This window comes from Amphiura filiformis, chromosome 19 (genome assembly GCF_039555335.1).
Source record: "Amphiura filiformis chromosome 19, Afil_fr2py, whole genome shotgun sequence".
Taxonomy (NCBI): Eukaryota; Metazoa; Echinodermata; class Ophiuroidea; order Amphilepidida; family Amphiuridae; genus Amphiura; species Amphiura filiformis.
The window spans coordinates 40,577,635-40,602,028 of record NC_092646.1 but is presented as its reverse complement, the minus strand read 5'-3'; the positions used below and the strand labels follow the sequence as shown (position 1 = coordinate 40,602,028).

The 24,394-nt window shown below is 38.6% G+C and overlaps 1 protein-coding gene across 3 annotated transcripts in view; it reads right to left on the bottom strand.

Annotated features, from left to right (window-relative positions):
• The window catches only part of LOC140141303 (E3 ubiquitin-protein ligase TRIM56-like), a 66,167-nt gene extending 46,224 nt beyond the window's left edge, over positions 1-19,943 (bottom strand). For 2 of the 3 annotated variants that reach the window (XM_072163128.1, XM_072163127.1), the window contains exon 1: positions 3,659-3,741. The gene's annotated coding sequence lies outside the window, so the exon portion shown is untranslated. Of the gene's footprint in view, positions 1-3,658; positions 3,742-19,892 lie in introns of those variants that run through there. The other variant, XM_072163130.1, reaches the window with a different exon arrangement.
• Positions 19,944-24,394: the final 4,451 nt, after the last annotated feature.

Below are 24,394 nucleotides of genomic sequence, written 5' to 3'. Positions count from 1 at the left end.
TTTTTTCTGTTATGTCCGTGATATTTTTTTCATTGACATGAGACTACCGGACGATATAGGGGCCTTTCTATCATGTCCGTGATATTTTTTTCATTAACCATGTTAACATGAAACTACTGGGCCATATAGGGGGTCTTTCTATCATGTCCGTGATATTTTTTTCATTAACATGAGACTACCGGGCGATATGGGGGGTCTTTCTATCATGTCCGTGATATTTTTTCATTGACATGAGACTACCGGGCGATATAGGGGTCTTTCTATCATGTCCGTGATATTTTTTTCATTAAATATGTTAACATGAGGCTACCGGGCCATATAGGGGCCTTTCTATCATGTCCGTGATATTTTTCATTAACATGAGACTACCCGGTTATATAGGGGGTCTTTCTATCATGTCCGTGATATTTTTTTCATTAACATGAGACTACCGGGCCGGCGATATAGGGGGTCTTTCTATCATGTCCGTGATATTTTTTTCATTAACATGAGACTACCGGGCGATATAGAGGGTCTTTCTATCATGTCCGTGATATATTTTTTCATTGACATGAGACTACCGGGCGATATCGGTGTTTTTTCTGTTATGTCCGTGATATTTTTTTCATTGACATGAGACTACCGGACGATATAGGGGCCTTTCTATCATGTCTGTGATATTTTTTTCATTAACCATGTTAACATGAAACTACTGGGCCATATAGGGGGTCTTTCTATCATGTCCGTGATATTTTTTCATTAACATGAGACTACCGGGCGATATGGGGGGTCTTTCTATCATGTCCGTGATATTTTTTCATTGACATGAGACTACCGGGCGATATAGGGGGTCTTTCTATCATGTCCGTGATATTTTTTTTCATTAACCAAGTTAACATGAGGCTACCGGGCCATATAGGGGGTCTTTCTATCATGTCCGTGATATTTTTTCATTAACATGAGACTACCCGGTTATATAGGGGTCTTTCTATCATGTCCGTGATATTTTTTTCATTAACATGAGACTACCGGGCCGGCGATATAGGGGGTCTTTCTATCATGTCCGTGATATTTTTTTCATTAACATGAGACTACCGGGCGACATAGGGGTCTTTTCATCATGTCCGTGATATTTTTTTCATTGACATGAGACTACCGGGCGATATAGGGGTCTTTCTATCATGTCTGTGATATTTTTTCATTAACATGAGACTACCGGGTTATATAGGGGGTCTTTCTATCATATCTGTATAATATTTTTTTCATTAACATGAGACTACCGGGCGACATAGGGGTCTTTTCATCATGTCCGTGATATTTTTTTCATTGACATGAGACTACCGGGCGATATAGGGGTCTTTCTATCATGTCTGTGATATTTTTTTCATTAACATGAGACTACCGGGTTATATAGGGGGTCTTTCTATCATATCTGTATAATATATTTTTCATTAACATGAGACTACCGGGCGACATAGGGGGTCTTTTCATCATGTCCGTGATATTTTTTTCATTGACATGAGACTACCGGGCGATATAGGGGTCTTTCTATCATGTCTGTGATATTTTTTCATTAACATGAGACTACCGGGTTATATAGGGGTCTTTCTATCATATCTGTATAATATTTTTTTTATTAACATGAGACTACCGGGCGACATAGGGGGTCTTTTCATCATGTCCGTGATATTTTTTTCATTGACATGAGACTACCGGGCGATATAGGGGTCTTTCTATCATGTCTGTGATATTGTTTTCATTAACATGAGACTACCGGGTTATATCGGGGGTCTTTCTATCATATCCGTATAATATTTTTTTCATTAACATGAGACTACCGGGCGATACAAGGGGTCTCTCTATAATGTCCGTGATATTTTTTTCCATTAACATGAGACTAACGGGCGATCTAGTGGGTCTTCTATAGTCCGTGATATATTCTTATATTTTTTCATTAATATGAGATTATCGGGCTATGGTCAGTGGCGTAGATTTCTTTTTGACATTGGGGAGCTGAGGGGGGATCATGGAGTTGGAAAATTTTTCTTGAAGTATTAATGTGAGCCTATTTTAGCGACAAAATAAGTTTATGGTACAATTATGGTTTGCGCGCGAAAAAAATTGGTATATTGAAGCTAAACATGGTACAAAAGTTGAACAAATGCGCGCGAGGAGCGCAAAGAGGTTTTTCAAGTTAAAATAACCAAATATGAGGTTAAGAAACCCACTTAGAGACTATTGGCGTCAACATGGGGGGGGTGACTGTATGGACCATCCCACAAGCAAAATATTGGGGATTCCCCATCTACGCCTATGATTATTATCAATAACACGAGTGAGACTACTGGGGACATAGGGGTTCATCATTTCCGTGATAAATCTTGATAGCTCTTGATATTATAATCTTTTAAAAACGACGCGAGACTACCTGAGAGTTTTTGCCCTTTTCAAGAACATAGGCCTACTACCTGAGCGTCTAAACATGTCACATTTATGACATGAGACAAACAGAAGTTGCACCTAGCACCTCTCAGTTTTTATCATCAAAACATGACAACATGAGGGAGGGGTAGCCATGAGATACCCTTTTGAAACCTATTTAAAACATGAGACTACCATGGTAATCATATATTTTGCATTATGTTCTGATAGCCTGCTTGTCTGACCTTTGAAACAACGTCGTAAAGTGACCACATTGAAAATTTGCTGGGGTGGGGTGGGGTGGAGGGGGTGGCATGTTGTTCAGTTCCCCCGAATGGAGTCTGATTTAGGTGTGTAAGGTGCGGTTTTAGCGTTTTCCCCGAATGCCCAACAAAAGTGGGGGAGGCACGTGCCCCCCTGCCCCCCCCCCCCTTGGCGCACGCCACTGTGACGTGAACAACAGTACTTTATATAGGCCCTACTTTAATACCAAGTATCATTTTAAATATATTCCAGCTCCTTGCTTGAGCACTTTACCGTGGATGATTTACCTTACTTGGATTTATTTATATTTTGAATTATATATTTAGTTAATATTTATTTATTAATATTTAGGCTGTATAATTTATTTATTTTATGGATCTCGATACAATTTAAGAAAACAAACTTTCTTTAATTCTTCCTTCTTTTCTTTTCTTCTTCTTTCTTTCTTTTTTCTTTTTTAAAATTTATATATTTATTTATTTTAAGATTTATTTATTGAAATAATAAGAATTAGCATGCTAATATCAAATTAATAAACAGGACGACTTTGGCAAGTCTAATTTCCCACTGCCAAAGTTTAAAGATGCGCGCCGCATAACACTAAACTCCTTTACGTTTCAAACGAGCGGCATTTTTCAAGGTAAATATACCTGCATTTCAGTGTGAATGATTATTTAGTGGTGTGTGCCTGTATACTGGTGGCCCTATTTGACTAAGTTGCCAGTTTATTACTAGGTCATATAAACCCGATCTTGGTAAATTTCTCATTATTATTCATAAGATGACGCACGACATGAGACTACCGGTATATAGCCAAAGCCACATGAAGATATCGGGGCGATGTCACTGTGGGAGACTCATTCAAATTCAATGTTGTATCATGATCATTAGGCCTACCATGTGACTGTGCATGTGACCGAAGCAATTAATGATGCCTGGATTGCAAATGGCGAATCTACATCATACTGATAATATTTGTTTTACTTAAACTTACCCGTCTGGTGTATATCTAGCAAGGATATTACGACAAAATTGATGCAAACAAGATGACGAAACAACGACAAAATTCTGGAAATCGGCTTTGGCTATATACCGGTAGTCTCATGTCGTGCGTCATCTTATGAATAATAATGAGAATTTTACCAAGATCGGGTTTATATGACCTAGTAATAAACTGGCAACTTAGTCAAATAGGGCCACCAGTATACAGGCACACACCACTAAATAATCATTCACACTGAAATGCAGGTATATTTACCTTGAAAAATACCTCTCGTTTGAAACGTAAAGGAGTTTAGTGTTATAATACCATAACAATGCTATACGGCGCGCATCTTTAAACTTTGGCAGTGGGAAATTAGACTTGCCAAAGTCGTCTTGTTTATTAATTTGATAAGCATGCTAATTCTATAATAAATAAATCTTAAAATAAATAAATATATAAATTTTAAAAAAGAAAAAAGAAAGAAAGAAAGAAGGAGAAAAGAAAAGAAGGAAGAAATAAAGAAAGTTTGTTTTCTTAAATTGTATCGAGATCCATAAAATAAATAAATTATACAGCCTAAATATTAATAAATAAATATTAACTAAATATATAATTCAAAATATAAATAAATCCAAGTAAGGTAAATCATCCACGGTAAAGTGCTCAAGCAAGGGAGCTGGAATATATTTAACATGATACTTGGTATTAAAGTAGGGCCTATATAAAGTAGGCCTACTGTTGTTCACGTCACAGTGGCGTGCGCGGGGGAAGGCAGGGCGGCACGTGCCCCCCACTTTTGTTGGTCATTCGGGTGAAAACGCTAAACCGCACCTTACACACCTAAATCAGACTCCATTCGGGGGAACTGAACAACCCATGTCATAAGTGTGACATGTTTAGACGCTCAGGTAGTAGGCCTATGTTATTGATAATGAAAAGGGCAAAACTCTCAGGTAGTCTCGCGTCGTTTTTTAAAAGATTATAATATCAAGACTCAAGAGCTTTCAAGATTTATCACGGAAATGATGAACCCCTATGTCCCCACTAGTCTCACTCGTGTTATTGATAATAATCATAGGCGTAGATGGGGGAATCCCCAATATTTCGCTTGTGGGGATGGTCCATACAGTCACCCCCCCATGTTGACGGCAATAGTCCCTAAGTGGGTTTCTGAACAAATTAACCTCATATTTGGCTATTTTAACCTGAAAAACCTCTTTGCGCGCCTCGCGCGCATTTGTTCAACTTTTGTACCATAGGCCTATTTCATCAGTTTAGCTTCAATATGCCAATTTTTTTCGCGCGCAAACCATAATTGTACAATAAACTTATTTTGTCGCTAAAAGGTGCTGATTCACAATACTTCAAGAAAACTCCATGATTCCCCCCCCTCAGCTCCCCAATGTCAAAAAGAAATCTACGCCACTGACCATCGCCCGGTATAATCTCATATTAATGAAAAAATATAAGAATTATATCACGGACTATAGAAGACCCACTAGATCGCCCGGTAGTCTCATGTTAATGGAAAAAAATATCACAGACATTAGGCCTATAGAGAGACCCCTTGTATCGCCCGGTAGTCTCATGTTAATGGAAAAATGTATCACGGACATTAATTGATCCCCTATATCGCCCGGTAGTCTCATGTCAATGAAAAAAACTTAACGGACATGATGGAAAGACCCCCTATGTCGCCCGGTAGTCTCATGTTAATGAAAAAAATATTATACGGACATGATAGAAAGACCCCACCCCCGCCCTATATAACCCGGTAGTCTCATGTTAATGAAAAAAATATCACGGACATGATAGAAAGACCCCCTATATGGCCCGGTACCCTCATGTTAAAATGGTTAATGAATAAAATATCACGGACATGATAGAAAGACCCCCTATAATCGCCCGGTAGTCTCATGTCAATGAAAACAATATCACGGACATGATAGAAAGACCCCTGATATCGCCCGGTAGTCTCATGTCAATGAAAAATATATCACGGACATGATAGAAAGACCCCTATATGGCCCGGTAGTCTCATGTTAACATGGTTAATGAAAAAAATATCACGGACATGATAGAAAGACCCCCTATATAACCCGGTAGTCTAATTCAATGAAAAATATATAACGGACATGATGGAAAGACCCCCTATGTCGCCCGGTAGTCTCATGTTAATGAAAAAAATATTATACGGACATGATAGAAAGACCCCCTATATAACCCGGTAGTCTCATTTCGCAATGACAAAAATATAACGGACATGATGGAAAGACCCCCTATGTCGCCCGGTAGTCTCATGTTAATGAAAAAATATTATACGGACATGATAGAAAGACCCCTATATAACCCGGTAGTCTCATGTTAATGAAAAAAATATCACGGACGTGATAGAAAGACCCCCTATAATCGCCAGGTAGTCTCATGTCAATGAAAACAATATCACGGACGTGATAGAAAGACCCCCGATATCGCCCGGTAGTCTCATGTCAATAAAAAATATGTAACGGGCATGATAGAAAGACCCTCTATATCGCCCGGTAGGCTCATGTCAATGAAAAAAATATATCACGGACATGATAGAAAGACCCCATGGCCCGGTAGTCTCATGTCACTGAAAACAATATCACGGACATGATAGAAAGACCCCCGATATCGCCCGGTAGTCTCATGTCAGTGAAAACAATATCACGGACATGATAGAAAGACCCCCGATATCGCCCGGTAGTCTCATGTCAATGAAAAAATATATAACGGGCATGATAGAAAGACCCTCTATATCGCCCGGTAGTCTCATGTCAATGAAAAAATATATCACGGACATGATAGAAAGACCCCCAATATGGCCCGGTAGTCTCATGTCAATGAAAACAATATCACGGACATGATAGAAAGACCCCGATATCGCCCGGTAGTCTCATGTCAATGAAAAATATATCACGGACATGATAGAAAGACCCCCTATATGGCCCGGTAGTCTCATGTCAATGAAAACAATATCACGGACATGATAGAAAGACCCCCTATATCGCCCGGTAGTCTCATGTCAATGAAAACAATATCACGGACATGATAGAAAGACAACCGATATCGCCCGGTCGTCTCATGTCAATGAAAAAATATATCACGGACATGATAGAAAGACCCCCTATATGGCCCGGTAGTCTCATGTTAACATGGTTAATGAAAAAAATATCACGGACATGATAGAAAGGCACCTATATCGTCCGGTAGTCTCATGTCAATATATTAGAAAAATATCACGGACATGATAGAAAGGCCCCTATATGGCCCGGTTGTCTCATGTTAACATGGTTAATGAAAAAAATATCACGGACATGATAGAAAGACCCCCTATAACCCGGTAGTCTCATGTCAATGAAAAAATATAACGGACATGATGGAAAGACCCCCTATGTCGCCCGGTAGTCTCATGTTAATGAAAAAAATATTATACGAAATAACCCGGTAGTCTCATGTTAATGGAAAAAATATCACGGACATGATAGAAAGACCCCTATATGGCCCGGTACCCTCATGTTCGATGAAAAAAAATATCACGGACATGATAGAAAGACCCCCGATATCGCCCGGTAGTCTCATGTCAATGAAAAAAATATATCACGGACATGATGGAAAGACCCTATATGGCCGGGTAGTCTCATGTTAACATGGTTAATGAAAAAATATCACGGACATGATAGAAAGACCCCCTATATGGCCCGGTACCCTCATGTTAAAATGGTTAATGAAAAAAATATCACGGACGTGATAGAAAGACCCCGTATAATCGCCCGGTAGTCTCATGTCAATGAAACAATATCACGGACATGATAGAAAGACCCCGATATCGCCCGGTAGTCTCATGTCAATGAAAAATATATCACGGACATGATAGAAAGACCCTCTATATCGCCCGGTAGTCTCATGTTAATGAAAACAATATCACGGACATGATAGAAAGACCCCCTATATGGCCCGGTAGTCTCATGTTAACATGGTTAATGAAAAAATATCACGGACATGATAGAAAGGCCCCTATATCGTCCGGTAGTCTCATGTCAATGAAAAAATATCACAGACATGAAAGAAAGACCCCGATATTGCTCGGTAGTCTCATGTTAATGAAAAATATCACGGACATGATGGAAAGACCCCCTATATCACCCGGTAGTCTCTTGTTAATGAAAATAAGAGGTCCAAATCTCTCATGCCGTGTGTAAGTGAGTCCATCTATGCACACAAATATATCACGGACATGATAGAAAGACCCTCTATATCGCCCGGTAGTCTCAAGCCAATGAAAAACAAAATCACGGACATGATAGAAAGACCCGACGCGATATCGCCCGGTAGTCTCATGTTAATGAAAAAATATCACGGACATTATTGAAAGACTTTGAGTTTTGGAGAGTGCGAGTGTAATCACACTCCTCCACACTCCTTAAATGATCATAAGGAGTGCGATTTATCACACTCCTTAATCTCTAAGCTTACATCACATTTCAGCATATAATCACACTCCTCATTCACAAAATAGCACTCCTCATGATTTTATTTATTAATTTATTATTTATTTATTTATTTATTTATTTATTTATTTATTTATTTATTTATTTACGGCCTATTTATTTAGTTACTTATCTTCTTATTAATTAATTGATTGATTGATTGATTGATTGATTGATTGATTGATTGATTGATTGATTGATTGATTGATTGATTGATTGATTGATTGATTGATTTATTTATTTATTTATTTATTTATTTATTTATTTATTTACTTATTTATTTATTTATTTATTTATTTATTTATTTATTTATTTATTTATTTATTTTGGGCCTATTTATTCATTTATATGACCCCCACCCCCGATCTACGCCTATGATTATTATCAATAACACGAGTGAGACTACCGGGCGATATAGGGGTCTTCTATCATGTCCGTGACATTTTTGTCATTAACTTGAAACTACCGGTTGATATAGGGGGTCTTTCTATCATGTCCGTGATATTTATTTTCATTGACATGAGATTACCGGGCGATATGGGGGGGGTCTTTCTGTCATGTCCGTGATATATCTGTGTTCATAGAGTGATTTACTTACACACGACATGAGACTACCGGAGTCTGGTCCTCTTATTTTCATTAACATGAGAGTACCGGGCGATATAGGGGTCTTTCTGTCATGTCTGTGATATATCTGTGTTCATAGAGTGATTTACTTACATACGGCATGAGACCGTAGTCTGGTCCTCTTATTCGGTTTCATTAACATGAGACTACCGGGCGATATGGGGGGGTAACCTATCATATCCTTGATTATATTTATTCATGAGACTACCGGGCGATGTACTGGTCTTTCTATCATGTCCGTGAGTATTTTTTTTATTAACATGAGACTACCGGGATACTGGGGTCTTTCTAACATGTCCGTGATATATCTTTAAATAATTATAGGGTGGGTGGGGGAGGCTTCATAATGTCTTTTTACCCTGCCTAGCAAAGATATTGTCTTCTTCTACAAACTACATCAGACTACCGGGGAGATTTGGACCTCTTATTTTCATTACATGAGACTACCGTTCGATATAGGGGGACGGTCTTCTATCATGTCCGTGAGTATATTTTTCATTGACATGAGACTACCGGTCGATATAGGGGCTCTCTATCATGCCCGTGAGTATTTTATTTTAATTAACATGAGACTACCGGGCGATATAGGGGGTCTTCTATTATGTCCGTGAGTACATTTTTTTCATTAACATGAGACTATCGGTCGATATAGGGGTCTTCCAGCTCTTCCTATCATGTCCGTGATATTTATTTCATTGACATGAGACTACCGGGCAATATAGGGGGTCTTCCTATCATATCCGTGATATTTTGTTCCATTAACATGAAACTACCGGTCGATATGGGGCTTTCTATCATGTTCGTGATATAGTTTTCATTAACATGAGACTACACTCTTAAAAATACCTAGTCGTTTTTTCGACTAGAAATCCTAGTCAAAATAATTTGACGAGATTCTGGTCATTTATGCCTGGTCAACGCATATCTAGTCATTTACGTCTGGTCATAAATTCTAGTGAAGAAATTCTAGTCAATTCCAAGTCGAGGATGCAGAATTTGGTGTGAGTTTTCACACCAATTTCGGTAACAAATTGGGTAACAATTTTGTAACAAATGATTATTGTGATGAGTGCTAGTGTTTGGAGGACCTTCTCTAAATCCTAAATATTATACTCAGTTGAAATAATAGGAAACAAAACCACGGATGAAGAACACAGGGCAAACGCTATTTAACACCATAGATTTTATATTTTCAAGCAAATACATTATAATTTTCTGCCATCCTCTTTTAAGAGCTTTTAAGACCGTAATTTTATAGATAATTTCTGTAATACGTGTCACCATGCTATCAAATACACTTGATGGCACTTAACACCACAGTGTTGAGGCGTAGTGTTCCTCTCTAAGCGTGAAGCGGACAAGAGATGATGCATTTCCCCAAATTAACATGACTAGAATTTAAAATGACTAGAATCTAGTAAGATCCTATTGCACCCCGCAATCTAGTCAAATTTGACTAGTTTCTAGTCAAAAGTGAAAAAAATGACTAGATATTCTGGTCATGTTTTGACAAGACTCCCTAGTCGTTCCTGTCGACTAGATTATCCTAGTCAAAATGACTAGAGTCTAGTAAGATCCTATTGCACCCCGCAATCTAGTCAAATTTGACTAGTTTCTAGTCAAAAGTGACTAGGGATTTTTAAGAGTGTACCGGTCGACATTTTTATTAACACGAGACTACCGGTTGATATGGGGGGGGGGGGGGGCTCTCTATCATGTCTGTGATATTTTTTTCATTAACATGAAACTACCGAATGATATCGGGGGTGGGCTTTCTATCATGTTCGTGATATTTTTTCATTAACATGAGACTACCGGTCGACATAGTGGGTCTTCCTATCATGTCCGTGATATTTATTTCATTGACATGAGACTACCGGGCGATATAAGGGGGATCTTTCTATTATGTTCGTGATATTGTATTCATTAACATGAGACTACCGGTCGACATAGGGGGTCTTCCTATCATGTCCGTGATATTTATTTCATTGACATGAGACTACCGGGCGATATAGGGGGTCTTTCTATCATATCCGTGAGTATATTTTTTTCATTAACATGAGACTATCGGTCGATATAGGGGGTCTTCCTATCATGTCCGTGATATTTATTTCATTGACATGAGACTACCGGGCGATATAGGGGGTCTTCCTATCATGTCCGTGATATTTATTTCATTGACATGAGACTACCGGGCAATATAGGGGGTCTTCCTATCATATCCGTGATATTTTTTTTCATTAACATGAAACTACCGGTCGATATAGGGGGCTTTCTATCATGTCCATGACATTGTTTTCATTACCATGAGACTACCGGTCGACATAGGGGTCTTCCTATCATGTCCGTGATATTTATTTCATTGACATGAGACTACCGGGCAATATAGGGGGTCTTCCTATCATATTTTTTTTTCATTAACATGAAACTACCGGTCGATATAGGGGGGCTTTCTATCATGTTGGTGATATAGTTTTCATTAACATGAGACTACCGGTCGACATAGGGGGTCTTCCTATCATGTCTGTGATGTTTATTTCATTGACATGAGACTACCGGGCAATATAGGGGTCTTCCTATCATATCCGTGATATTTTGTTCATTAACATGAAACTACCGTTCGATATAGGGGGGCTTTCTATCATGTTCGTGATATAGTTTTCATTAACATGAGACTACCGGTCGACATAGTGGGTCTTCCTATCATGTCCGTGATATTTATTTTATTGACATGAGACTACCGGGCGATATAGGGGGTCTTTCTATCACGTCCGTGAGTATTTTTTTTATTAACATTAGACTACCGGGTGATATAGGGGGTCTTCCAGCTCTTCCTATCATGTCCGTGATATTTATTTCATTGACATGAGACTACCGGGCAATATAGGGTCTTCCTATCATATCCGTGATATTTTTTCATTAACATGAAACTACCGGTCGATATAGGGGGCTTTCTATCATGTTCGTGATATAGTTTTCATTAACATGAGACTACCAGTCGACATAGTGGGTCTTCCTATCATGTCCGTGATATTTATTGTATTGACATGAGACTACCGGGCGATATAGGGGTCTTTCTATCACGTCCGTGAGTATTTTTTATTAACATGAGACTACCGGGTGATATAGGGGGTCTTCTATCATGTCCTTGAGTACATTTTTTCATTAACATGAAACTACCGGCCGATATAGGGGGGCTTTCTATCATGTCCATGACATTGTTTTCATTAACTTGAGTCTACCGGTCGATATAGGGGGCCTTTCTATCATGTCCGTGATATTGTTTTCATTAACATGAGACTACCGGTCGACATAGGGGGTCTTGCTATCATATCCGTGATATTTATTTCATAGACATGAGACTACCGGTCGATATATAGGGGGTCTTCTATCATGTCCATGAGTATATTTTTACATGAACATGAGACTACCGGGCGATATAGGGGGTCTTCTATCATGTCCATAAGTATATTTTTTCATTAACATGAGACTACCGGTCGACATAGGGGGTCTTCTATCATGTCCATGAGATATTTTTTTCATTAACATGAGACTACTGGGCGATATAGGGGGTCTTTTATCATGTCCATGAGTATATTTTTCATTAACATGAGACTACCGGTCGATATAGGGGGTCTTCATTATCATGTCCATGAGTATATTTTTTCATTAACATGAGACTACCGATCGATATCGAGGTCTTCCTATCATGTCCGCCATATCATTATTTTCATCAACCTGAGACTATCGGTCGATATAGGGGGCTCTCTATCATGTTCGTGAGTATTTTTTTACATTAACATGAGACTACCGGTCGATATAGGGGGCTTTCTATCATGTCCGTGATATTGTTTTCATTAACATGAGACTACCGGTCGACATAGGGGTCTTCCTATCATATCCGTGATATTTATTTCATAGACATGAGACTACCGGTCGATATAGGGGGTTTTCTATCATGTCCATGAGTATATTTGTTTCATTAACATGAGAACACCGGTCGATATAGGGGGTCTTCCTATCATGTCCGTTATATTATTTTCATTAACATGAGACTACCGGTCGATATAGGGGGTCTTCTATCATGTCCATCAGTATATTTTTTCATTAACATGAGACTACCGGTCGACATAGGGGTCTTCTATCATGTCCATGAGTATATTTTTAATTAACATGAGACTACCGGGCGATATAGGGGGTCTTCTATCATGTCCATCAGTATATTTTTTCATTAACATGAGACTACCGGTCGACATAGGGGGTCTTCTATCATGTCCATGAGTATATTTTTTAATTAACATGAGACTACCGGGCGATATAGGGGGTCTTTTATCATGTCCATCAGTATATTTTTTCATTAACATGAGACTACCGGTCGATATAGGGGTCTTCCTTATCTTGTCCATGAGTATATTTTTTCATTAACATGAGACTACCGATCGATATCGGGGTCTTCCTATCATATCCGTCATATCATTATTTTCATCAACATGAGACGTGACTATCGGTCGATATAGGGGCTCTCTATCATGCCCGTGAGTATTTTTTTTACATTAACATGAGACTACCGGTCGATATAGGGGGTCTTTCTATCCGTGAGAATTTTTTTTACATTAACATGAGACTACCGGGCGATATAGGGGGTCTTCTATCATGTCCATGAGTATATTTTTTCATTAACATGAGACTACCGGTCGATATAGGGGGTCTTCCCATCATATCCGTTATATTATTTTCATTAGGGAGTGTTCATAAATACTTTGGTGGGGGGGCTGGAAAATATTTTTTCATGTCGACAATTTTGTAACCCCCCTTTTCGTGAACCCAAAACTTTTTGACCCCCCCCCCTCTTAATGGACCTAAAACTTATTCGACCCCCCCTCATATTAGGTTCAAAACTATTTTGACCCCCCCCCCCCTTCACACTCCCTTACTACCGGTCGATATAGGGGGTCTTTCTATCATGTCCGACTGTCCGTGAGTACATTTTTTCATTAACATGAAACTACCGGTCGATATATGGGGGCTTTCTATCATGTCCGTGATATAGTTTTCATTAACATGAGACTACCGGTCGACATAGGGGGTCTTCCTATCATATCCGTGATATTTATTTCATAGACATGAGACTACCGGTCGATATAGGGGGTCTTCTATCATGTCCATGAGTATAGTTTTTCATTAACATGAGACTACCGGGCGATATAGGGGGTCTTCTATCATCTCCGTGAGTACATTTTTCATTAACATGAAACTACCGGTCGATATATGGGGGTCTTCTATCATGTCCATGAGCATATTTTTTCATTAACATGAAACTACTGGGCGATATAGGGGGTCTTCTATCATGTCCATGAGTATATTTTTTTCATTAACATGAGACTACCGGTCGATATAGGGGTCTTCCCATCATGTCCGTTATATTATTTTCATTAACATGAGACTACCGGTCGACATAGGGGGTCTTCTATCATGTCCATGAGTATATTTTTTAATTAACATGAGACTACCGGGCGATATAGGGGGTCTTTTATCATGTCCATCAGTATATTTTTTCATTAACATGAGACTACCAGTATATAGGGGGTCTTCCTTATCTTGTCCATGAGTATATTTTTTCATTAACATGAGACTACCGATCGATATCGGGGTCTTCCTATCATATCCGTCATATCATTATTTTCATCAACATGAGACGTGACTATCGGTCGATATAAGCGCTCTCTATCATGCCCGTGAGTATTTTTTTTACATTAACATGAGACTACCGGTCGATATAGGGGGTCTTTCTATCCGTGAGAATTTTTTTTACATTAACATGAGACCACCGGGCGATATAGGGGTCTTCTATCATGTCCATGAGCATTTTTTTTCATTAACATGAGACTACCGGGCGATATAGGGGGTCTTCTATCATGTCCATGAGTATATTTTTTCATTAACATGAGACTACCGGTCGATATAGGGGTCTTCCCATCATGTCCGTTATATTATTTTCATTAGGAGTGTTCATAAATACTTTGGTGGGGGGGGCTGGAAAATATTTTTTCATGTCGACAATTTTGTAACCCCCCTTTTCGTGAACCCAAAACTTTTGACCCCCCCTCTTAATGGACCTAAAACTTGTTCGACCCCCCTCATATTAGGTTCAAAACTATTTTGACCCCCCCCCCCCTTCACACTCCCTTACTACCGGTCGATATAGGGGGTCTTTCTATCATGTCCGACTGTCCGTGAGTACATTTTTTCATTAACATGAAACTACCGGTCGATATATGGGGGCTTTCTATCATGTCCATGATATAGTTTTCATTAACATGAGACTACCGGTCGACATAGGGGGTCTTCCTATCATATCCGTGATATTTATTTCATAGACATGAGACTACCGGTCGATATAGGGGGTCTTCTATCATGTCCATGAGTATAGTTTTTCATTAACATGAGACTACCGGGCGATATAGGGGTCTTCTATCATCTCCGTGAGTACATTTTTTCATTAACATGAAACTACCGGTCGATATATGGGGGTCTTCTATCATGTCCATGAGCATATTTTTTCATTAACATGAAACTACCGGGCAATATAGGGGGTCTTCTATCATGTCCATGAGTATATTTTTTCGTTAACATGAGACTACCGGTCGATATAGGGGGTCTTCCCATCATGTCCGTTATATTATTTTCATTAACATGAGACTACCGGTCGATATAGGGGGTATTTCTATCATGTCCGTGAGTATTTTTTTTATATTAACATGAGACTACCGGGCGATATAGGGGTCTTCTATCATGTCCATGAGTATATTTTTTCATTAACATGAGACTACCGGTCGATATAGGGGGTCTTCCCATCATGTCCGTTATATTATTTTCATTAGGGAGTGTTCATAAATACTTTGGTGGGGGGGCTGGAAAATATTTTTTCATGTCGAAAATTTTGTTAGCCCCCCCTCTTCGCGAACCCAAAACTTTTTTGACCCCCCCTCTTAATGGACCTAAAACTTTTCGACCCCCCCCCTCATATTAGGTTCAAAACTATTTTGACCCCCCCCCCCCTTCACACTCCCTTACTACCGGTCGATATAGGGGGTCTTTCTATCATGTCCGTGAGTATTTTTTTTTATTAACATGAGACTACCGGGCGATATAGGGGGTCTTCTATCATGTCCGACTGTCCGTGAGTACATTTTTTCATTAACATGAAACTACCGGTCGATATATGGGGGCTTTCTATCATGTCCGTGATATAGTTTTCATTAACATGAGACTACCGGTCGACATAGGGGGTCTTCCTATCATATCCGTGATATTTATTTCATAGACATGAGACTACCGGTCGATATAGGGGTCTTCTATCATGTCCATGAGTATAGTTTTTCATTAACATGAGACTACCGGGCGATATAGGGGTCTTCTATCATCTCCGTGAGTACATTTTTTCATTAACATGAAACTACCGGTCGATATATGGGGGTCTTCTATCATGTCCATGAGCATATTTTTTCATTAACATGAAACTACCGGGCGATATAGGGGGTCTTCTATCATGTCCATGAGTATATTTTTTCGTTAACATGAGACTACCGGTCGATATAGGGGGTCTTCCCATCATGTCCGTTATATTATTTTCATTAACATGAGACTACCGGTCGATATAGGGGTATTTCTAGCATGTCCGTGAGTATTTTTTTTTATTAACATGAGACTACCGGGCGATGTAGGGGTCTTCTATCATGTCCTTGAGTATATTTTTTCATTGACATGAGACTACCGGTCGATATAGGGGGCTCTCTATCATGTCCGTGAGTATTATTTTTTTAATTAACATGAGACTACCGGGCGATATAGGGGGTCTTCTATCATGTCCGTGAGTACATTTTTTTATTAACATCACCGGTCGATATATGGGGGGCTTTCTATCATGTCCGTAATATTGTTTTCATTAACATGAGACTACTGGTCGACATAGGGGGTCTTCCTATCATATCCGTGATATTTATTTCATAGACATGAGACTACCGGTCGATATATAATAGGCATTATAGGGGGCTCTCTATCATGTCCGTGAGTATTTTTTTTAATTAACACGAGATTACCGGGCGATATAGGGGTCTTCTATCATGTCCATGAGTATATTTTTTTCATTAACATGAGACTACCGGTCGATATCGGGGGTCTTCCTATCATGTCCGTTATATTATTTTCATTAATATGAGACTACCGGTCGATATAGGGGGCTCTCTATCATGTCCGTGATATTTTTTTCATTAACATGAGACTACCGGTCGACATAGGGGGTCTTCCTATCATATCCGTGATATTTTTTATTAACATGAAACTACCAGTCGATAAACATGATATAGGGGGGCTTTCTATCATGTTCGTGATATAGTCCGGGGATATAGTTTTCATGAGAATACCGGTCGATCATGCCCGTGATATTTATTTCATTGCCATGAGACTACCGGTCGATATCGGGGTCGATATAGGGGACTCTCTATCACGTCCGTGAGTATTTTTTTTATTAACATGAGACTACCGGGTGATGGGGTCTTCTATCATGTCCGTGTATGTTTTTTTCATTAACATGAGACTACCGGGCGATATAGGGGGTCTGCCTTTCACGACCGTGATATTTATTTCATTCACATGAGACTACCGGGCGATATAGGGGGTATTTATTGTGCGTGAGTATTTTTTTTCATTAACATGACTGAGACTACCGGTTGATATAGGGGGTATTCCTATCATGTCCGTGATATTTTATTCATTAACATGAGACTACCGGGTGATATAGGGTCTTTCTATTTATTCATTAATATGAGACTACCGGGCGATGTTCTGGTTGTCCGTGAGTATATTTTTTCATTAACATGAGACTACCGCGATGGGGGGGGGGGGTCTTTTTAACTTTTCCGTGATATATCTTTAAATACAGGTTGGGGGGGCTTCTTTACAAACAATATGAAATGTTATCATGAGACATCTGGGTCTTTTTACCCTGCCTAGCATAGGTACTGTCTTCTTCTACAAACGATATCAGACTACCGGAGCTGGGCCTCTTATTTTCATTAACATGAGGACCGGGTGATATAGGGGGTCGTCTCTCATGTCCGTAATATTATTTTTGTCATAAACATGAGACTACCGGGCGATATAGGTGGTCTTTCTATCATGTCCGTGATATATTTGTGTGCATAGAGGGATTCATTTAGACATGAGACTACCGGAGAGTTTGACATTTTATTATCAATAAAATAAAAGGGTATTTCTTTATATATCTTTAAATATAGTGAGGGGGGCTTCTTTATAAACAATATTTATGAAATATTATCATGAGACAGTCGACATCATATGGGGTCTTTTTTATTCTGCCTAGCAATGTCTTCTTCACAAATAACCCAAGACTACCAGTGAGTCTGTGAGCTCTTATTATTAGGCATATTATATAAAATATTTGTTTGTTTAATCTTGTGGTAGGTAGGCAGCTTTATAGAATAATGAGTGATTATGATATAACATGGCGTAGAAAAATGACCGGGTACTGAAAATAGCAATTCGATTTCAAAGAGGAAAACTAGTTTCATTTATTTTAGCTACTTCAATGTGGCAACACCCACATACTGACACGGCCTTGAACGTCTACGCGAAATACAAGTTACACGACAGTTAGGGACGCACCAATAGATACCAATGGGGACTGTCGACTGGGTAGGGTCGATTTGTTTAGCACCTCGGTATTAGCATTATTTTAACACCTCGGTGAAGCAATTTTGGGTTTTTTTAACACCTTGGTGAAGCAATTTTTTCATTAACATGAGACTCAATTTTTTGTTATCATCGTTAAATAAGTTATCTATTTTCAGCAATACTAGCAATTTGTGTGGGATTAAACAACTTTATAATGTTGTTTATGATATAGGCCGCCTAAGTCTATATTTTTACCATTTTAACGTTTTATATAGCACCTAAATTCTCACGTGCCGTAAAAAGCATTACTAAAGTATCTTTAGGTTAAATGACACCAGTGCAGCATGACTCCCGTGATTAGGTCTAAACTGGACATGCCGACAAATTCGCGCAAGCGCGAGAAAATTTGCAATTTTAAGCCAAACTAATCAAATAGGCCGTCAATTTTCCTTAATTAAACTGTGATTTTTTTCTACCCTTGACATGAAATCTTTTCTTTGCTCTGAATTGCTCAGATGGCGAGACAATTTTTTCCATAAAACTATCAAGCCCCCCCCCTTTATATCTTATGTGCGTCCCTTGGTCTTCTCATGCATTCGTTGCAGTGATAGAAAAAATTTTGAGCCACAGTTGCAATTTTATTGTTTCCCCAAAATTTTACTTACAGCCCTATCACCAAACATGTCAGTTGACCTAAATTAGTAAGATAATGTCAAGAATATTTCTGGGCCCCTCGATCCCGATCACATTTACTGGGTTTTACCAGGGTTTTACGTAGCGTAGCCTACTGTATAGGGCCTAGGTGTGTGATACCTGATAGGCCTATCGATACCATTGCATGGGCAGTTCATGCCAACTGCTCATTGTGCGAGCGAGCACTGATGGAGAAAAATGTCGTGTCAACTCTTCGAATTGTCTCTACCAATTACCTTAGAATATTATGAACTATTATTTTATTTCTAACCAAAATACCCAGCCAGAGAAACCCACTCGGAGACACCCCAGCCATCGCGCGCCATACTGTACTGCATCATGGTGTCGGAGTGGTTTAATATGCCACTGGCTGTCCCGAAAGTGGCCCTGATATTACTCATTAATATTCATATAACATAATGACGTACAGCATGAGACTACCGGTATATAGCAGTGTCGTCTGGAAATCCCCGACACTGTCGTGGGCGCACACCACTAAATAAACTCCCATTGAAATACGTGTAAAAATACATGAAAGTAAGTTTGTTTTTCTACCCCATGTAAAACCATTTTTCATATTTTGGTAGCACCGATGTCTTAAATAAAGATTAAAATTTAATTTAAAATGGGTTTTTTGACACAAGTTGAGACTAACTTTTAAGCTACGGGGACCTGAACAGCGCCACCCTTATTTTCAGCTTGCACGAATGCCTCCTTACCATGTCCGTACGCGGATTAGTTTTGGGAGCCAAACTTTTGACCAGATCAAGATGCATCATTTTGTGATATTCTGAACATTTACCAATTGCATATCTTTTAATTTAATTATAATAAACAATCATGGCTACTCATCTTGCTCCCAAGGGACACCCACTTGTTTGCACTACCGACCTATGTTTACCGGGACTATCAAGGGTTACACCAAATGCGGAAGGATTTAGTGGTGTGCTGCCTTCTAAGAACAAAATATTTTGTTTTTCCTTATTTTTGGAATCAGTGTTAAACATCTTAAAAAAGTGTCATTTCTTTTTATTGCTAGTCGCTCCAAAGTTATAAAACAGCGCTTCAAACAAGTTCGCACCTAGTGAAAAATGTGCTACTTTTTGCCCTTTTGAGAATTATAGGGTCACAGCAACATAGTAGGCCATGTTAAACTGTATTTATATTCCCATTGATATCAGAAAAGTGATTGATTTCTTTCAAAAATATTCACAATCATAAATATGACATGGTGGACAAACAGTATGTGAGCATTCCGCCCCCCGCTCTTTATCATGCAGTATATACGGATATGCCAAAGGCCTATGTTCTAAAGTTTGGGGGTATGGGTAGCTGGAACGTCATTTTGGCACTTTAAAATGTTCATTTTCCAAGTTGTGTGTATTATTGTGGCAAGATCTAAAATTAAGAAAACCCATCATTCAAATTGTTTGATATATTTCTCTCTTGGGAATTGAATATTTGAGAATATCTTAAAAATACCGGCATTTTGGGCCGTGTATTACGAAAAAAGCATGCATTGACTTTCAAAGTCTATTGCGACCCAATTAAATGGTCAGTGATTATTTTAAAAACGTTAATATACGAGTTTTGTTCTTATAATTACATTTTGCATCAAAATAATTTCAAAGATGTTTCACTTTTTCTGCGCCGGGATAATCAAAAGTGACCACTCCTGTGATGTTAAGGCCAAAATAGCTCATTTCTATAGCACGGTCTTAAATTGTCAATTCGATGGGAACTTGTGTTTTGAAGACAATTTCGTGTGCGTTTAAGAATGAAATCGCGTATTTGTACACAGTAACAGAAAATAGACATGTTTTCTTTGCAAGTTGAAAAGTTTCAGGCAAAAATCTCAACTTTTTGGCACTTAAAATCAGGTATCAATCATGCCCATAGCCTAAAAAAATGAGTCTTCGAAGGGCGCACACCACTAAATAAACTCCCATTGAAATACGTGTAAAAATACATGAAAGTAAGTTTGTTTTTCTACCCCATGTAAAACCATTTTTCATATTTTGGTAGCACCGATGTCTTAAATAAAGATTAAAATTTAATTTAAAATGGGTTTTTTTGACACAAGTTGAGACTAACTTTTAAGCTACGGGGACCTGAACAGCGCCACCCTTATTTTCAGCTTGCACGAATGCCTCCTTACCATGTCCGTACGCGGATTAGTTTTGGGAGCCAAACTTTTGACCAGATCAAGATGCATCATTTTGTGATATTCTGAACATTTACCAATTGCATATCTTTTAATTTAATTATAATAAACAATCATGGCTACTCATCTTGCTCCCAAGGGACACCCACTTGTTTGCACTACCGACCTATGTTTACCGGGACTATCAAGGGTTACACCAAATGCGGAAGGATTTAGTGGTGTGCTGCCTCGTAATCCTATTATTCACAACCTGTAGTCCTAACCACTTTGACCTAAAGGGCGCACACCACTATTAACGCCACAGGTTTGGAGTCTCCTGACTTCAGACTGAGCCTGAGTCACCAATTGTTCTTTCGCGGGTCATTTGATTGGTAGACTTACCAATCTTACCATCAAATCACTACAAGACGGTAAATGTAATACTGTATGTATAGAATAATGTAAATAAAATTAGAAAAGTCATCAAGTTACCGTGAAATGGAAAAAATACACCGACAAGGGTGTAGACCGGGAGCTACCGGGGCAGATTTGTAGTACAGCTCAACTGATCATACTTTTCCTACATTCGACCTTGCATGATTTTTGAGTTGACACAGTCATGAAAATAACTATAGATACTTGACAGACCATTAGTAGCCCAGCCCAGTTCTGAACCTTTTCATTGATCATTCATAACAATAGGTATCTGATGGATCAGTGAAGATAAGAAGGGATTATAATATATCTGTAACCTTGATATTATAGTACATCTCGAGGAAAAAGTGCAATGGACATGTTTTCATTTTATGTTTCAAATATCCCGCGCATGAAAATTGTGTATTTAACCCAAAATGGAAAATGGAACAATTTATTGGAAATCTGTTTTAAGAGATTTTTTTGACATCTTTTTCTGCACTGTATTATACCTAAATTAAGAAATTTGATAAATATTCAAAGAAAATATAGGTCATCCAAAAATGTTGATTTTTACACATTTTGGGGCAAAAAAGGAAAAATAAGCAAAAATATCAAAATCTGTTATAACAGCTTCATTCATCAAGTCATAACAAACGGCCTACATGCTTAATTTCTAATAAAATATTGAAATTGTGAAAAATATAGGTATTTATTGATTTTCATGTTTTTTCTTGCAAATATGCTAATAATATGCAAATTATGAAATTGCAAAATAAAGTTTCTACATAGCATACATCTTTCAAGTGTGATGTTCAAAATGACAGACATCAAAAAGAGATTCGATGAAATGTAAAGGTGTAGTAACAATTTTGGCATGGACTGTCTGGTTAGGCAAAGTACGGTAAGTTGAGCTGTATTTGTTGTAGAAAGTAGGAGAATGGATATAATTAAAGGTCGATGGGCGTAGGACGATGGTCGCATCACGAAGCGCAAGCCTAACGGCATGATGGGGTCCGAGATCTCGAAAAATGCGCTATACTGATAAAATTTATTTTATTTTTTAAGCTTAAGGGGTGGGGTTTGGACAGTATTTACTGTGGGACATTAGAGCACATTAGACATATCGAATTGCATTCTGAATACGAAGAATGTCCTTCTGATATCAAATAATTTTGATTTTTTGAAATTCGCAATGTAATAGGCCTACACATTTTTTGGCAAATGATTAAAAATTGATATTTTTGATATTTAAGTAAACTTTATAAATCTGATGATTTATACTTAAAGTGTATGTAGGTGGGAGGAAAAGCCAGTGCCGCCGAGAGCCATTACGGGCCCGGGGGCAATGTGAACGCACGGGTCCCTTTGATCAGTGATGACGGTGCAGGACTTCATAGGTGTGTGTGTGGGGGGGGGGCAACAGTGGCATAAATTGGTGTAAAATCCTTAAACATATGTTGCAGCGGAGCGAAAGTAGCATGTTTAGCTGACAATAATTAAATATGAACATTGAAGGAGACAAATGCGTGCGAAGCGCACACAGATTTGCAATTTGAACGGCATTTTGCTCCCAGATTAAGTTTCTCTTAACAAGTTCCACGCGAAGTGCAAAAAAAATTGCCAATTTAAAGCCAATTTGAAGCTAAAATAATCCAAGTATGAACCGGTGAATTCAACCGGTAATTCGAATTAGCGACTTTTGCTCCCAGATTGGACTTATTGAAACAAACTCCGTGCGAAGCGCGGAAAATGGCCAATTTTAAGGTAAATGGTCAAATAATAAAGTGAAGGGCACAATGCGCGCGAAAATTTGCAATTTGTGTTCCCACGATTAAGCTGCACTCCCCTGATTTCTCGAAGATTTCATTATATCGAGGATGATCATTTTGGCAAAAGCAAAGAGTAAATTCAAGTGAAATATTTATTAGAGTGTATGCTTCAAAGGCTATTTTGTGGGCCGTGAGAGCGCAAAGAAAACAGACCTTATAATGGACCCGTAAAGGCAAAGAAAAGAGACCGTAGTGGGCCCTGTAAAAAGCAAAGAAAAGATACCATAGGCAAGATAGGCCCGTAAAGGAAAGAAAAGAGACCTTAGTGAGTATGTAAAAAAGCTTAATAAGCAAAGAAAGGATACCTTAATGGACCCATAAAAAAAAAAAAAGAGACCTCGGAGGGCCCGTAAAAAGCAAAGAAGAGATACCTTAGGCCTAAGAAAAGAGACCTTTGTCGGCCCGTATAGTAAAGCAAAGAAAATATGCCTTAATCGCAAGGTATCTTTTCTGCACCTTTTACGGGCCCCTGGAGTCCGTTTTCTTTGCCTTTACTGCCCCATAGTAAAGTATCTTTTCTTCACTTTTTACGGGCCCCCTTACAGGACCCCGGGGTAACGCCCCGGTTACCCCCCCCCCCCCCCTTGTCGGCGGCACTGTGAAAAGCCGACGATCAATTGAAAATTTTGACCTTTCGTCTTTTGGGGAAAAATCCATATCTTCAACATGAAAGGTCAAAATTTTCAATTGATCGTCGGCTTTTCCTCCCAGCTACATACACTTTAAGAATATATCATTAGATTTATAAAATTTACTTCGAGGACTGTTATATATTAAAAATATGAAAAATATCAAATTTTAATAATTTGTCATAAAATTTGTATTATATCGT